Below are 5,011 nucleotides of genomic sequence, written 5' to 3' on the forward strand. Positions count from 1 at the left end.
GCTGAGAGCCCATTGGGCCTCAGAGAGATGGGGAGGCTGGAGACTCAGTGCAGGTGGCCACCGGTTCTCATGAAACCTTTTCCATGCGATTCCCCCCATGACCTTGCAATACGCTCCTTCTCTACCTTCATAGTTTGGGTGTTTCATCGTCCTGGCAACTTCATGATTTCTGAGGAAGATGCAGCTTATATGGACACATGTGTAAGCAAAGTGCCTGAAGAAGGAAGGAACACAGCAGAGGTGAGGAGAGGCCACTGCTGGCTCTATTCTGCTTGAAAGTTATGTGAGGGAGCTACTGCGCATGAGCTGGGAAAACAAGATGAGTAAAAACAACGGTCAGTCATTCAGAGCCTGTGGAAGAAAAGCCCGTGTTGGAATACTTGGCCAAAAAACAAAAACGAAAACAAAAAACAAAACAAAACAAAACAAAACAAAAAACAAAAAACAAAAACACTCAGAAGCAGCAAATGTGGGGCAAAATGTCCCATGGTGCTTCTGTCATCTTCAAGGGAGTCAGCAACGCGGAGAAAACAGTGATGTTTGGCCCTCGAACGACTTTTATGAGGGCTGAAAGGCCTGGCCAGGCAGCTTGAAAGCAGCTGCCTCCAGGTTCCACAGGCAAGGCCCCCTTGATTCCAGGTGGGGAGCGGCTCTGCTGACTTTCCACAACCTTAGATTGTTTCCCTGGTGTGGATTTTTACCCTTGAGGGCAAGTTCGAAGGAAGAAACACAATAAAAGGAATCACTCTCCAACTGGAAGACCCCGCTCCCCCTCGTTAATAAGAGTGTTGTGTTGGTGCCAAGGGCAAACGTCGGGCCTTTTATACAAACAGGATCAAACTTTGCGGGTTGCGTTTTGGGGAATGTGTTTGAAACAGTGTTTTTGAAAAAAAAAAAAAAAAAGCTTGAAAAAAGTTTTTTGGTTTTGTTTTTTAATGAGTGCAAAAGTGCAGAGAAGCTCAAGGCCGTAGCCAGAAAGATAGCAGTTGAGCCCCAAAAAACTGAGGAAAATGAAACTTAACAGACATCCAGCACGTCATGGGCCACCATCATTTCTGTCATGATTTTTGTAGCTTGTGAGGCTTTATCAATTGGCTACATGTCCATAGCCAGAATCTGGGCAGAAAAGGAATTTTAATTGCTGCTGATGACTGAGGTGGATGAGGAGGTAGGTGTCTTCCTTTCTGTACATCATCCACCGACCGCATTTCATCCTCTCCGTGGTGTTAGCAGCACGGACTTGAGAGCTGGAAGGAGACTTTGACAGAAATCTCGACCCTCTACTTCTGCATGGCTAGAGGTGTGTCTTGAGATATTTATTTATGGTTTGTCCTTCCTGCATTTCCCCTCAATTAAAGCTGGTTTCAGGGTATGTGACAAGACTTAGAAAAGAGACATAAGCCATGGGATCTTCTAGTTTTTGTTTCCAAAACCCATGACTGGGATTAAGGTGAGGCACTATCCTTGGCCAGAAAATTTAAGGCACCACCAAAAAACTCAGTAATCAAGATTATACAATATTTTAATGCAAGAGTTTTAAAAATCAAAAATGAAAAATGAAAAGTCCACAATTTTTAAGGGATATCCTTGAATGTAGTAGTCAAGGAGGATTTCTCATTTGCCTTACCCTAATCTCAGCCCTGCCTAGGGCGGGATTTGGGGGACCTATGGAGGAGAGTATAGCGGGGAAGAAAGAAGTTTACCGAGGGAAAAGGAGGAAGAAAGTATTCTCCCCCAAACTATTCAAAGGAATTTTTCCTGGCTTGAGGAAATAGAGAGAAGGCTCTGGGAGCCCCACAGATCCAAGTAGAGACCCAGTGAGGGGCCAGAAACCCAGGGCAGAATAATCAGTGTGACCGTGGAGATAGAACCATGGGCAAAGGATTGTACGAAGGGTTCCCAGGCCCTGGGGTGGCGAGAGAGAGGAGGAGAAGTGGGCTGAGATTGTAGATGAGTCAGCAGCAACCCCGCAAGTGTTACGGGATTCTCCAAAGGAGAGACAGGACACCCAGGCTATAAGCAGGAAGCAGCGTTCATTGATGCCGGCACCAGCTTAGCAGATTCTTATCCAAAGGCTGAGCCCCGATTGTAACATAACAGGCAGTTTTATACAGTCTTGTCATCTCTACACAGCTACAGAGATAAGGAAGGACATTAATTGGTTGGCAAGCCATGGAAAAACTGATGTTAGCTGGAGAGTCCTTGAGGTGGCGGGGAGGGCAGTCAGGACCGAACTCCTTCGAGCAGGAAATGGCCAGGCAGGGTCAGCCTACCACACAGGAACTGATCACTAAAGAATGCTCCCTGTGACTTGACACTTCACAAAACTCTAGAACTATGATCCAGTGTGAGCTGAGATCACTGCCCACCAGCCAGCAGATACATGGATCAAAACATAATTCACTTCACAGAAAATAAATCTCTGCAATAATCTCTGGTTTCAGACTAATATAAAGACCTGCCATATCCAGACAGAGAAACCGAAGTCAAAGGTTAATTAAGCCACTTGCATTATGATTCGATAAAAAAAATAAAAAATAAAAAAAGATGAACCTACATGTGATGGAGAAACATGTCAACTTCAACATGTCAGTTTAAAGTGACATCCTTGGTCTTAGGAAGAATGCTTATGTTCTGTTTCCAGATTTACCTCTGTGATGTTCCTGCATAAATCTCTGTCAAAGGCCTGGGAGCCCTCGGTGACAGCAGACGTGAAATGAGAGCCATGGAAGCGCCATCTGTCTTTCCTTACCCCCACCTGCCACCAAAGTTCTTCTGAGAAGTTAGGGCAGAGGATTCATACAGGAGAATTTATGCTTCCTTCTGTCAGATCACAAGAGAGCCCGAGACCTCTCAAGTGAAATTTGCTTTCCCATCAGGATGAAGTTATTGGCTTTCTGTTGACATCTATTACACAGGTACCACAATAGACCAAGCATCATTTTCTCTGTGCTGCAGTTTTTATAATGGCAGCTGAATTTCTCGATGTAATTTTTCTTAAGGTCAAATTTTCTTCTCCGGGTATATTCAGTGATATGAAACTTATCAAAACAAATCTTGATATATCTTTATATTCTTGTATTATTCAATTCCCAGGTTCTATCAGGAAGATAGACAAGGAGAAAAAAAAAAACAATATACCATGAACAACTAAATAAATATCTGAGGCTAGTCTGTACAATATCGGTGTAAAACAGAAAGAATACAACCCAAGGGAAAGAGAGAAATTTCTGCTACTTATCCCAAGTACTATTGCTTCCTGGAAAATAATTACAGAGTTTTCACTGCAATTTATTTCCAGATTCTAGGGCACCATCACTGTAAGATACACCCTAGTTTTAATAAGAGCTTTCAAGAGGAAAAGAAAACTCTATCAAGTACTTGTCAATCATAAAATGCACTCCAATTAAAGAAATGCTAAAATATGAAAAAGCATCCACCTTAGAATAAGTGAAAAACAGCTATGGAGATTCAATTTCATAGCAACTCAGCTTTTAGTATTCGCCATAGAGGGAGGGCCATGAGATCCCGCCCTGGGACCAAAGGCAAGGTCATAAAACCTGGGACCGAGATACAGAAAATGGGAGAGGTGTGCTTTTCTATTCCCTAGGCAAGAGGCACGGAGGGAGGAGCCATGGCCTTTGACTACTGTGGGTTCAGATCTCAGCTCTGCTGTTTACTAACCAGCTCACGTGGCTCCTTCATTTCCTCAACAGTAGACCAGGGATTTCTTCAGTCATGCAACAAATAGTTAGCATGAGCCTAAAATTTCCAGGCACAGTTCTAGACACTGATGACACCTAAGGTCCCTGTCCTCCTGGAGCTTATATTCTGTCAGTCGGGACAGAGGGGAGGTGGGACACAGATGAGGAGACAGACAAAATAAGCAAGATTATTCCAGAGAGTGAGAAGTGCAGGGAACCAAACAGGGGAGGTGGGACCGTGTCACAGGGAGGCAGCTTCTCTGAGGAGGCAGCATTTGAGCTCAGACCTCAAAGAGCATGAAGAAGACCACTCCAGAGAAAGGAAACAGCCAGTACGAAGGCTCCAAAAGAAGGAGCTGACTGTGCTTGAGAAGCGACAGAAGTGTTTGTGTGATGACAGCGGAGCCAGCAAAGGGGACAAGGGTGAGAAAGAAAACCACGGAGGCGGTGAGGGCCAGCTCACTCAGCTCCTGTTGGGTGATGGCGAAGAGTTTGGTTGTGTTCTAAATGTAAAGGGCAGTCTTTACATTTTTGTTTTAAAAGTTCTCTCTGGCTCTGGTAATTTATGCATGAGATGCTGGGGTGAGATAATAATGCCTATATCATGAGGTTGTCTGGGGATTAGCTGAGAAAATACCAAGGAGCTGGCACAGTGCCTGACCCCTCATGTGTGCTCCTAAGTGACCACGAATAATTGTAACATAAGTGAAACTCTGTGCATCCGACTTCATCCCTGTTAATACATTGCATTAAATTAGCAGCTTCAGAGCCTGTCTCCTCCACAAGATGGCGCTTCCTGACAGTAGATACTGTGCTGTATCCATCATGGTATTCTGGGGGTTCATATCTAGTCACTGGTGTTTTTTATATACCAAGCGACAATGGGCAAGTCAGGTCACTTCTCTGAGCCACAATCTCCCCATCTGTAAAGTGGGGCTGAGAATCATATCTCCTGATTCTACTTGTTTTAAGGTAGAAATGAGATACAGGAATTCGCTGCAAAACCTGTAAAGTGCTACCCAATTCTCTAAATTTAAGAAGCAGCTTCTGTGTTGTTCCTGCTCACTTACATCCCTGTATTAATATTTTAGCAATTTAAAAAATAATAATAACCACATGGGAAACCATGAAGGAAAAGAGGAAACTGTCATTGCTCTTTGTGAGAAGGTAAATTAATTCAAAATCAAGTTGGCAAGATCTAGTCCAGTAGAAGCTTTTCCACATCTAAGAAGAGAAGACTCCCCCATATGTGCACAAGGAGCAGGGTATAGGATGGCAAATGCAGCATGTTTGTAATAAACTCTAAT

The sequence above is a fragment of the Pteropus vampyrus genome, unplaced genomic scaffold (genome assembly GCF_000151845.1).
Source record: "Pteropus vampyrus isolate Shadow unplaced genomic scaffold, Pvam_2.0 Scaffold1, whole genome shotgun sequence".
In the NCBI taxonomy this organism is placed as follows: Eukaryota; Metazoa; Chordata; class Mammalia; order Chiroptera; family Pteropodidae; genus Pteropus; species Pteropus vampyrus.